Source organism: Trematomus bernacchii, unplaced genomic scaffold, assembly GCF_902827165.1.
Source record: "Trematomus bernacchii unplaced genomic scaffold, fTreBer1.1, whole genome shotgun sequence".
In the NCBI taxonomy this organism is placed as follows: Eukaryota; Metazoa; Chordata; class Actinopteri; order Perciformes; family Nototheniidae; genus Trematomus; species Trematomus bernacchii.
In genome coordinates this window covers 2006012-2018298 of record NW_022987608.1, presented here as the reverse complement: position 1 = coordinate 2018298, position 12287 = coordinate 2006012, and the positions used below count along the sequence as shown (strand labels likewise).

At 38.8% G+C, this 12287-nt stretch overlaps 1 long non-coding RNA gene across 1 annotated transcript in view; it reads left to right on the top strand.

Annotated features, from left to right (window-relative positions):
- LOC117483305 overlaps positions 1-11904 on the top strand; it is a 66047-nt gene extending 54143 nt beyond the window's left edge. Inside the window, exon 3 of the long non-coding RNA XR_004555972.1 lies at positions 11679-11904. This is a non-coding gene — a long non-coding RNA (uncharacterized LOC117483305). The remainder of the gene's footprint in view (positions 1-11678) is intronic.
- Positions 11905-12287: the final 383 nt, after the last annotated feature.

The following is a 12287-nucleotide window of genomic DNA, read 5'->3' as shown; positions in this document are numbered from 1 at the left end:
GATTCGAGATTCAAGGCTTTGTCATTTGCACATTGTGTAGATATGTCAATGCAAAACTTAAGTCACAAGCTCCTCCAACAGTGCAACATGAATATAGGACATAAAACAGATAAAATAGTGCAAGAGAATGTTTTGAGATGTGCAAGTAAATGCAAATATAATAGAAATAGTGCGAGAAGAGTTTATATACAAGTAAATGGAATGATATATAAGATAAATAATTTGCAAAATACAAACAGATGAATGTTAATGGATGTTCTTTAAAAAGTTCAGTTGTTTAACAGTCTTAGTAGGATGAAACTATCTCTGAGTCCGGTGGTTTTAGACCTGATACTAGTGTGTGTAAGTAAAATGAGTTTCCTGTGTCTACTTCACTATATTCTCCTTTACCCCCCGTGAGTCGGAGCATAAACACCCCGGGAGGTTTCTCTTTTTTCTGCCCTCGCTGACTGGCGTCTCATTAGCAGAGCAGACAGACTGAATGCTAATCGTGGAGGCGTAGCCAGCGTGAGACGACCTTGTGTGGAAAAAACGAGGAAGGACACACACACAAGTGGTTCAATTTAACGTCTGGTGGTCCTAAACTCAAGTAGAAGTACAGATACTCGTGTTTAAAAATACTCTAAGTAGAAGTACTGACTAAACTTCTTTACTCAAGTAAAAGTAAAGAGGGCTTTGAAATGTACTTCAGTAAAAAGTACCCATAACTAGCAGCTGTTTTAAAGAGTACCTGACCTCCCTTTATATGAATAGAACAATAATGTCATTGTTAGCTAATGAATGTTTCCATGCTGAACAACGGCAACATGACAACGTTTTCATTGGTCCCTCTTCTTTAGAGAAGACCAGGAAATGATGGATACACGGATCGTGTTCAAATCAATAGGCACGCAATGACTCTAAATAATAATGATCACGCCACCAAACACACATTCAAACTAAAGGAACCAGCCTGTTTGGGAAATGTGAGAAGTAGAAAGTACAGGTATTTGGGTTCAACATGTAAGAAGTAGAAAGTACAGGTATTTGTGTTCAAAATGTAAGAAGTAGAAAGTTCAGGTATTTGTGTTCAACATGTAAGAAGTAGAAAGTACAGGTGTTTGTGTTCAACATGTAAGAAGTAGAAAGTACAGGTATTTGTGTTCAAAATGTAAGAAGTAGAAAGTACAGGTATTTGTGTTCAACATGTAAGAAGTATAAAGTACAGGTATTTGTGTTCAAAATGTAAGAAGTAGAAAGTACAGGTATTTGTGTTGAAAATGTAAGAAGTAGAAAGTAAAGGTATTTGTGTTCAAAATGTAAGAAGTAGAAAGTACAGGTATTTGTGTTCAAAATGTAAGAAGTAGAAAGTTCAGGTATTTGTGTTCAACATGTAAGAAGTAGAAAGTACAGGTGTTTGTGTTCAACATGTAAGAAGTAGAAAGTACAGGTATTTGTGTTCAAAATGTAAGAAGTAGAAAGTACAGGTATTTGTGTTCAACATGTAAGAAGTATAAAGTACAGGTATTTGTGTTCAAAATGTAAGAAGTAGAAAGTACAGGTATTTGTGTTCAACATGTAAGAAGTAGAAAGTACAGGTATTTGTGTTCAACATGTAAGAAGTAGAAAGTACAGGTATTTGTGTTCAACATGTAAGAAGTAGAAAGTACAGGTATTTGTGTTCAACATGTAAGAAGTAGAAAGTACAGGTATTTGTGTTCAAAATGTAAGAAGTAGAAAGTACAGGTATTTGTGTTCAAAATGTAAGAATTAAAAGTAAAAAGTCGTCAGAAAAATAAGTCGTGGAGTAAAGTACTGATACCAGAAAAATGTACTTGAGTACAGTAACAAAGTATTTGTACTCCACTACTTCCCACCTCTTCTCCTCCACAAACGCTCCGTCCAGACCTTGGGATGCAAAGTCAGCCAAGTCTGACCACCATTAAAAAAAAAAAAAATCATCGCCGTGTGTGATATCGGTTGTAAGCACTTTACTTGATTTTTAACAGCATGTAATGAGCAAACCATCTGAGTGAGTGACGTTAATTTGCTGCTTAACATAACATGCTTACCATAAGTTTACTACACTTGCAGAGAGCCTTTACTTGCTTGACAACTCATTAGGTTCAAGGCTTCAAGTGAAAGTCACATTCAGACACTCATTTAGCACATCTTAGAAGCAATATATGCATCTTTCAGGCTTTATGCCATTAATTGACATCATATTTCAGCAGTTTTGAGACTTGGGTCATCCTAACAGAGGGCGTTTAATTTCCATGACCATAAAAACCTAAATATCAATGAAGGTTTCTTTTGAGTTTGATAAGTAGCGTTCTCATAATGTACAAACACAGAATCCTTTTTAGCTCTTTCTGTAATCCCATCATAGCCTCTTAAATCCAAGAAAACAACCTTTTGACCTTCAATAAATTCCAATTAATGACAAAGCACAAACAGTAAACACTCATGGACAGAAAAGAGTCTAAATTGTACATGTGGTGTTTCCTAAGTAGCATTGATAGCTAACACTTGTGTGCGTGTGTTTTTGTGTGTGTGTGTGTGTGTGTGTGTGTGTGTGTGTGTGTGTGTGTGTGTGTGTGTGTGTGTGTGTGTGTGTGTGTGTGTGTGTGTGTGTGTGTGTGTGTGAGAGAGAGAAAGACTATGGCTGCCTGTCTGTTTAAGTGCCATTAGTTCCTCCCTGCCACTCATTGATAAGGAGACGCTGCCATCAGACAAACCAGCCGTCTCCTTCAGTCCTCATTAAAATGTCGTCATATTAAAAAATAATTTCAGGGCCTGGGCTGATGAGCGTTTTATTGCCTTTCGGGAAAATGTTCGCACTTTGGAGTCGACGGGAGAGAGAAAGAGCTTGAAAGTGAGGAATGAAAGCGGGGGGGAGGAGATAAGAGCGATGCGTCTGACCGTTAATAATTTCCTCATTTGTCTGCCCTACATAAACACCCTTTCTTTACAGAGAACAACGCACACTGGCAGAAAGAAAGTGAGCATTTATCCTGCTGAACATGAGCTCAATGATACTTTATATTGAGTGAAATGCAACTTTACAATAGACTCATGGCGCATTTCCACTGCAGGGCCTCGCACGGCTTAGTACGGTATGGTACTTATAGGCCAGGCTCACTTTATGCTGCGTTTCCATTACAGTTTAGTAGCTGGGGTAGTAACTATCAACCCAGTCTCACGGCATTTCGTGTTGTAGTCATGAAATTAATTTAATCTATTGATTCGTGTTCACCAACACGATTTTCACCTTTTTTACGTGTCACACAGAACGATTTTAAATGCAATATATTTCTATTGGTAGTATGTTTCGTGCCTGCAACACGTCTTTTTGTCCGGTCGGGTCTTGGAAGACCAGAAGCTGTGTGGTTCATAAAAACATGTTCTTACTCAATATCTTACCCTAAGCCTAACCCTTTCCCTTTTATTTTAAATTGTATAATGTCTGAGTTTTTTTGCCGTCAGTGAGGAAAAGAAATGGCTCAGAGCCTCAGAATACTGAAATCTGTATTTTATGTCATCTTTTTTTCCTTCTAATTTGTTATTATTTGGTGCAGGCACGAAACATACTACCAATATAAATACATTGCTTCTAAAATCGTTCTGTGTCAGAATACTGAAATCTGTATTTTTTTAAATGTCTTTTTCCTTCTAATTTGTTATTATTTACATTGCTTTTAAAATCGTTCTGTGTGACACGAAAAAAAAGGGCGAAATCGTGTTGGTGAACACGAATCAATAGATTAATTTCGTGACTATAACACGAAATGCTGTGAGACTGTGTTGTAACTATAGTAACGCAGTGTAGGCGGAGCCGTGCCGTCATCTTCGATGCGAAACACAAAACCAACATCAGCCGTCAGCTGTTAGCACTCAAGAGCTCACAGCTCCTCATATATGTTCAGAAACTAGACAAAAGTTAAACAAGTACAAACCACAGACTGTCTGTGTCATGGTGAATACAGTCGCTGCTTTATTTATGTCTGTAGGCCGTTGTTGTGAGTGTGGACGGTCGGAGCATATACAACGTTAGCTTAGCCGATCTCCATTAAGAAAACACGCATTTTAAAAGGTGTTTCGCCTGCCGTCTGTTTGCAGACTTGTCAAAGCATTCATTCATGGTTTTTACTAACCGGTATCAGTATGTTGTTACTTCGGCATCATTTTGAAACGTGTATTACAATTAAATCACGGTAAAATATGTTCATTGTGTTGTAGTTGTAGCCACTCACGTCACTAGTTTAGCATATTCAGCCCGGTTGTTGGCCCGGTAAGAACCTCGATTTTGGAGGGCCAGAAAAAAGGTGAAAAAGTAGCCCTGAGCCGGAACTACCCCTAGTGGAAAAGCAAAAAAAAACGGTGCACACAGCAGCAGTGCACTCGGACCTGGAGTTAATATTCTACTCGCTTTACAAAACGCTTCCACAAGCATTCATCATGAAGCCATTTTTTAATACCCTGCAGTGAGAAAAACCACAGCAGCTGCAGAAAGTTAGAAAGACCATCAGTGGAGGAGTAAAGGTTATACTGGGGAGGCATTCACACACACACTTATAATAATGGACATCCTGATGTCCTTTAATGACACCAGACACCTAAGTTGGTATATGATGTATATTTGAAGCTAAAAGGACATTTCAGTAAGTAAAACTGAGAACTTCCACATCACCACTATGTGCAATATAAATAGCATTATCTTCATTACAAACACACCTACTTTCCTCTTATAACAGGTAAGATATTAACTTGCAAATTACGTATCTGCCACTGCGTTTTCTTTGCACTATTCAATACCGCTCGTCACTGTACTGTACCGTTTTTAACATTCATTATTTGTCCGTCTATGTTTCTTGTAGTTATGTGTTCTTTACTGCACTGTTAGTGTACAGTTTTATTATTAATAAGTGTTACTTTTATTATTATGCTGCTGTGTTTATTGTATCTTTGTAACTCTGGCACAACCATTTCCTTCTGGGTGAAACATTTCCTATCTGACCTTATCTTGAAAAACGAGAGAATTCTCTGTTTTAGGAGGAATTTTACTGAAAAACCTGAAACGTTGACTTTAATTAAATGTATCTACTGATTTAACACAACTGTATTAGGTTAGTTGAAAGCAATAATATTACGTTGAAATAATAGGTTCAACTTAATAGTATTGCTTTCTACTAACCTAATACAGTCATGTGAAATCTGTTGACATAATACATTGAATTAAAGTCAACGTTTTAGTTTTTTTAGTGTTTGACATTCAGTGCGATCAGACTCTTCCTCACACTTGTGACCCTGATGTTAGAAGAGCTCCAAAAACTCAATATTTGTACGTCTTTCTCATACTTTACTCACATTTCTGTGCGTGTGCAAGAGAGATCACTTAGACCCTAAAAATGACCAATCTGCATGTTGAGTTAATTTCCAATACTGTCGTTGATCACTTACGCAGCGTCCACACGGCAGCGTGCGTTGAAGCTTGCCGGCGGGCATGTCTGAAGCTCGACCAACAACCAATCACATGAATCTCCCGCCCCGGACACACAAGCACGTTGAAGCAAAGTTGAACTTTTCTCAACTTTTGAAGCGAGCAACGGAGGCAAAGCGACGCGACGGAACCACAATGCAGTTCGGCAAAGCGTGACGTCAACCCATTCAAAGTGAATGGAAAGCAGCGTAGAAGCTTCAACGCACGCCGCCGTGTGGACGGGCCGTTAGTTTGTTTGATGAGATTTGAACACTTAGTTTTTGCTCAAATAACCACCCATTTTGATCAATTCCTCTTGAATTTTTACACATTTCTACACTAAGAATCCTGATCTTGAGCTATTGTAAGAAACAATCTTTTAAGGTTTTCTTTCTCCATTGCTTGTGTTGCATCAAATAATGAATGGATTACTTAATCCACTCCAAACTCCTTCTATAAACTGAACCATTATAGATCTGACCTCTCTATAAGTCAGTTTTTTCAGTGTACTTATCCCCATGGGCGTATTATCTGAAGCCAAACTCTTGCTGTAATTGTTTGGACTTATAATGTGTATTATTCTCAGCTTTTCCACATTTCAACTTCACTTATCTGTGGCTCAGATAATGAAAAGCCTGCGTACATACATATCCTGTAAAGACTGATGTGTGGCACTTCACTCCATGATGTAAATGTAATGCCACCATATGGCGATGCTTTCAGGCTCCAGTGTTGATTAAGTGAGCCTGTTGTATATCTGATGAGGAAGTAAAAGTTTTTGCAGCATTTGTTACTTTGCAGCGCGCTGTATTTATCTCTCCTCCTGGTAATCTCGTTTCTATTCAAAGTGGAGCCTAAATAACAACATTAGCAGTGAAGATCCTCAGCTGCGGGGTTTGTTTATGAGATATTTTAATTGTAAATAAAGACACGAGCGCTACAGAATCAATCTATTAATGCGGGAAACCATGAATTATGAGGGGAAATTAAACTACTTTAACACACAAACACACGGTTAGTAGGAGTACATTAATGTCCCAGCAGAATACACACATTACTACTTGATTGGCCTCAAGGGATGTAATATCTACACTTTAATTTCAGATAGCAAGTAAGCATATCCTGTTACAAGCCATTACATGAGTTTAATGCTGTGTTTATGCATTTTATATCTCCACTTCTTAGGATTTAGCCGTGTTTGAGATCAGATAAAAAGATTTGGGGTGCGGCTAGATCTTGTTGTTGTGCATAATTTACTCACATAATTAAAGAAATATCCAGTTCAGCTTCACTGCTTCGTTCTCTTTTGTTAAAGACTGTCTTAGAAGTGGGAGGGAGAAGTTATGGAGTTGTTTAACGAATTGCTTTACGCCTCTGGGTCTGGAGTGTAGTGCACTTTATCTTGGATGGGATTTCTTTCTCCGGGTGTTCGGACGCTCGCCAGGCAGGAAGTTGCCCGTGGCTTTGTTTTTTATATTGGGTTGTTACACAGACAGAAGATGCCAAAGCAACGTTAGGCCATTACTCTTCCCACAACCTACAGAGAACTAGGCAGGAATAGAAACAGAGCATCATGTGCCAGACAGGAGGAGGTAGAGAAAAGACTTGTTCTACAGCAAAACTGTTCCTCTGTGACTGATCTGTATTACAATCATGTATATTAGCTGCTTTATTAGGAAGCAAATGTAACATGTAAATAACTCAACTTTTGGTTTCACGCGGGACACGAACGCCTATCGCCTGGTTGAAATCACAGTGGGATTTAACTTTAAAACTACGTCCATTGTTCTGCAAATCTAACAATGACATGATTGGGTTTACACAGGAGTTTCTTGTAGGGTTGCCAAATGGTGCATTGTAAGTTGTTATCAACCTAACCTTTGGCGGTTCAATTTCAACATAATCGTTTCTGTAAGTCCCCCCAAAAAGTGACAAAGCCTGTAACCCTCCTATTGACTTTGTTTCCCCCCCTTACTTTGGTGTTCGCGGTCAAATTTGACCGGTCCTGTTTTAACTGCTATTACATTAACACAAAAACCATGAATCATCACCAAATTTCATTTAACACCCTTTCAAACTGTACATATTGTATCAGACTACTGGTATACATCAACAACTGCAGTTAATATACAAAGAATAGACACTGAACATGTATTGCGTGTGCCAGGTGTGATCCATGTGGGGGGATGGGCACATACGAGCGGGACATGTGTCAAATTGTTCTGTGTGTGTGTGTGTGTGTGTGTGTGTGTGTGTGTGTGTGTGTGTGTGTGTGTGTGTGTGTGTGTGTGTGTGTGTGTGTGTGTGTTTTATCTGATCCGGATGGAACACCAAATTTGACTAAATCATCCAAAATTCAATGAAAGTGGTGATCAGCCATTTGATATGTTCAAATGTCTGTGAAGGATATCATAAAGCCTTAATGCAATCGAATGTAAAACAAAAAAAGTTATGATTGATGAAAGTAGTAAATCGGTCAGGAGGCATGTGGCGCAGTGGATAGAGCCTTGGTGTTGGGATCAGGGAGCACAGGTTCAAACCCCACTGCAGTCAGCATGTCGTTGTGTCCCTGAGACACTTCACCCCAAATTGCTCCTGTGGGGATTGTCCACAGTATTGAGTGTGGAGGAAACTTCTGTGTAGCAATGCATGGAGTCACCGACTCAGGAAGGAGACACGGTGAGAGTTGGAGCTTTGATGTCAAACACTGATGGGTTTATTCAGAGTATTCGGCCGGAGGATTCACATCACAAATCAAAGAGTCAGAGGTTCTGACCACACGGTAGAGTTGCCACGTCAATTCTGAAGAACCTCTCTCTATGCTAGACCTTTTAACTGGTTCACAGAGAGAAATCCACATCTCTGAAGGAGTAGACTAAACACTGAATCACCTGCGTCCGACGCTCATGGCCTCAAGGATTTCACATCCTAGAGTCCACAAACACCGATAAAGAAGTGCCTCAGTGTTCCCACAACAATTACCCTTCGTGCCAGACAAGTTGACCGGTCACACACTGGTGACAACAACACATATGGCACTAAGGCCTTTCCTTAAAGGAGATAACACATGTCAGAGTAAAAAGTTAGATATCTAGAAGAATTATTCCTTAACATTGAGTATGTAAGTCGCTTTGGATAAAAGCGTCTATCAAGTGACATGTAATAAATAATAATAATTTGACCCGAAGACAACAGGAGAGTTAAGCATCCGTAGTTATTATAAAGCAGTCATAGCAGCCAACACTTGTCTTTTTTTAGCATGACTTTGAACCCAAGATCCCATTCCCCTACCTTATTTAACATTTTTATTATTGTTACAATGACAAGAAAGCTCCAATATCCCTAACAAAGTACCTACAATTAACACGAAAAACGATGTAGTAGTTTTTGTGCCTAAACCTGACGAAACCCTTACCGTGTTGTCCACCGAAAACAGTTTGAGAAAGCTGTTGAGAAGTCCTTTAACGTTGTGTTGCTCTAGGAAAACAGTGAATAATGACGTATTAAATGACAGAACAATTGATAGTGAAAGTAGATGTTGTTTGAGGGTAAAAAGTATGATATCTCCCTCTGATTTATCTCGAGTATAAACAGCGTAAAGTAGCAAAAAACATACACAAGCTTTCACATTAGTAACAAGTAAAGTAGAGTAAAAAGACTTTAAATAGCGGATTTATCTTTAAAACTGCGTCCGTTGTTCTGCGAATCTAACAATGACATGATTGGAATTTACATAGGATTAAGGCAAATCACACATTTCTCGTTTTTTTCCGAATGCTGCATTGTATTCAATTGTTATCAAACTAACCTTTGGCGGTTCAATTTCACCATAATCGTTTCTGTAAGCCTCACTCTGAATTATTGTGAGTAGAAAACAGTGTAAAGTAGAATAAAACATACACAAGCTTTCAAAATTAATAAGTAAAGTAGATACAATTTGCAACACTCAGAGAATCTGTATGGGAACTCTAGCCATATGAAGAACAAAAGTTCTGTATAGCTTGGTAAAAAGCATGTTTTTGGGTGTAATATAAGCTGATAAATACTTCGTTATGGGGGGTTGACGTCCACATTTCATATTCTCGCCAGTTGGGCATGGCTCAGTTTGGAGGTGTAATAAAGGCCTGCCAAATCAGCGGTGGGCCCATTACTCATCCCCCTCTGCGCTGTCTCCTGGCTGCTGCTCCGCGCTAATGCAGATTACAGGGATATATGAGGGCTATTTTGTTCGCTGCAGGGTGGAAACGATCACATGCAACCCCATCTCTCTCTGATGCACGATTCTACATCTGTTCCCCCCCCCCCCGAAAAGCCTATCTGGAGATCCATCAGAGCCGAGAGCCCTTATCAGATCTGAGGCGGCTACATCTATTTCACATCAATTATACATGGTGTGTGTAGAAAGTGGGTCACTATATCAACATCCTCAGAGACATTGTTTGGTTAAGTGATTAGTGGCTTAACTTTGGCTACACTTTGTGTTATAAGTGTTAAATGGTCCATTATTGATACATGATTATACAGAGGCCTCCAGTGAAGGAGAAAAATGTGTAACTAATAATGGCTTTTCCATTAATGAGACTCAAACTTTAATTTTGCTCAAAGAAATGCGTTTAGAGTAAAGGGGATTAATCACACATTTCCAACTTTTTTAAGATCTTCCAGGACCCGTTGTGGCTTCCTCGAAGAAGATCAATAAAACCATGTTTTGTTCCTAGCTGCAAGACAATCGGAGGTGATAAACGAGCATATTCGCAGTCTAAATTCTCCCCGCAACTTAAATTAATTTCCAACTTGCTCCCTGACAGAGAACAAAGACATATTATTCAAATGTTTCTATCTGTTCTGTGACTATGACACGTCCAAAACCACACGTTTAATCTCCATGCAAGTCTCTCCTCATCTGTTGGGTAAATAGACCATTCATCATATTATTGGGCTTTTACTGCGCGCCCGTTTGAGTGATCTGTCTCTCAAGCAGCCTTTCTCCCTGGCAGCACAATCCATCACTTTTCAATGAAGATGTCGCAGCTCATTGTGTGGAGTGTTATCCCGAAACAATTTCCAGAACCTTTCACATAACAAATTAAAACTTTCATGTGTTCCTGAGTATGTGGAGGATTTAACCCATAATGCATCACAGTTTAACCCTGAATTCACCCGCCGTCTACATTTTTCACCTCAGCGGAGACGCTAGCAGGTGCAGGAATGTGCTCGCTATTAACTTTTCATTAGCCTCGTAAACAGCGCTAGTCATCAAGATGTAGCCGCTGCTCAACAAGGGACATCATTGGCCTTTTGGTTAATGGCTGTTTGAAGTCGTGCTCTGTAAAATCGCACTGTGAGCTTTTTAGGAAAACAAGTTTCTGTGGGGGAAACTTCTGAAGCAATTGGAGTCAGCAGGACTCAAAGAGAGACACGATGGAGAGCTGGAGCTTTGATGGCAAACACTGACGGTTTATTTGGAGCTTCGGCCGGAGAATTCACAAGACATGTCACGGGCCACGGTCTGACCACACGGTTGAGATGCCACAATCAATTCTGAAGACCCTTCCTGTAGCTCGAGGTTTTAACTAGTTCAGAGTGTAATAATCAACATTCTTCAATAGATAGACTAAACATCTGAGGACACTGAATCACATTTGTTGTCGCTTACGGCTCGAGGTCATCTACACCCCGAGAAGGATGTGTTCCAGGTGTCCCACAACAATAACTATCTCTGACCGACAGTTGCCCGGTCACAAACTGGTAACAACAACAAAAATGTCTTTGACCCAAAGACAACTTCTCCCTTAAGGAGGGGGCTGCGCCTTCTTAGCCACATTTTTCGCGACTTTATTCCACAAGTTTGTCTCTTTTTTCTGGAATTGATGGTCAATAAAATGTATTTACACAAAACTTAACCTCATTTTTGAGTTTATAAAAGGCAAAAAAATGTGAATCATTTACTAAATTGACACATGAAGACTGGGTTTGCTATACATTTGAATGAAAAGATAATATAATTGAATGAAAGTAGTGATCATTATTTTGCATGCATCTTGTTTTTGTTGCAGTTTGATAACATAAGCTTTTATCTCGACCTCAAAAACATTTGGAAACGGGACAAATTTGACCCAAAGACAACAGAAAGGTTCATTCATTTTTAAGATTGACTCACGAAGAGTGCATTTTTAGAGATCGAACTCTCCTAACGTCTCTGCTCTTCTGTGTTTTACAGGATCCTTCAGGAGTCGATGCGGAGACGTGAACCAACAACCACCGACATGAGGATTTGAGTGTTTCGGAAACCACAAATAAGTGCAAATAACACACACCTACATAAACCAACATTATACTTCCTTTAGTATCGAATAAAACAAATTCAAATCAGTCCCATATCTTCTCTCTTTGACAAGCCTCTGCTTTATACTCAGTCAAAGATAACCAGATAAATAACACAATGTTACATTTGAGTTATAATCATTTTATTGGAGAAGTTAACAATAAAACCTGTAATATGTAAAGGAAATAAGCAGTGGACTATTCAAACCTTTTATTCAAGAAACTTCTATCAGAAGTTAAAGAAGCGTAACCAGCTTGTTTAAAAGTGTTATTATAATAGAAATATTAGGTTTTGATTAAATAACATGTAAAAACAATTTGTAATACTGTATATACTCTTAGCATTCTACACAAATCGATCTTATATTTGGAGATATGTTTTAAATTCAAAGTATATTGTACAATACATGGCAATACAATTGTAGTTGCATACAAAATAAATCCTAATATGTAATGAAAGGTAATGGATGAGAAGCTTCTACAGATACTATACTGCAGGAACCTG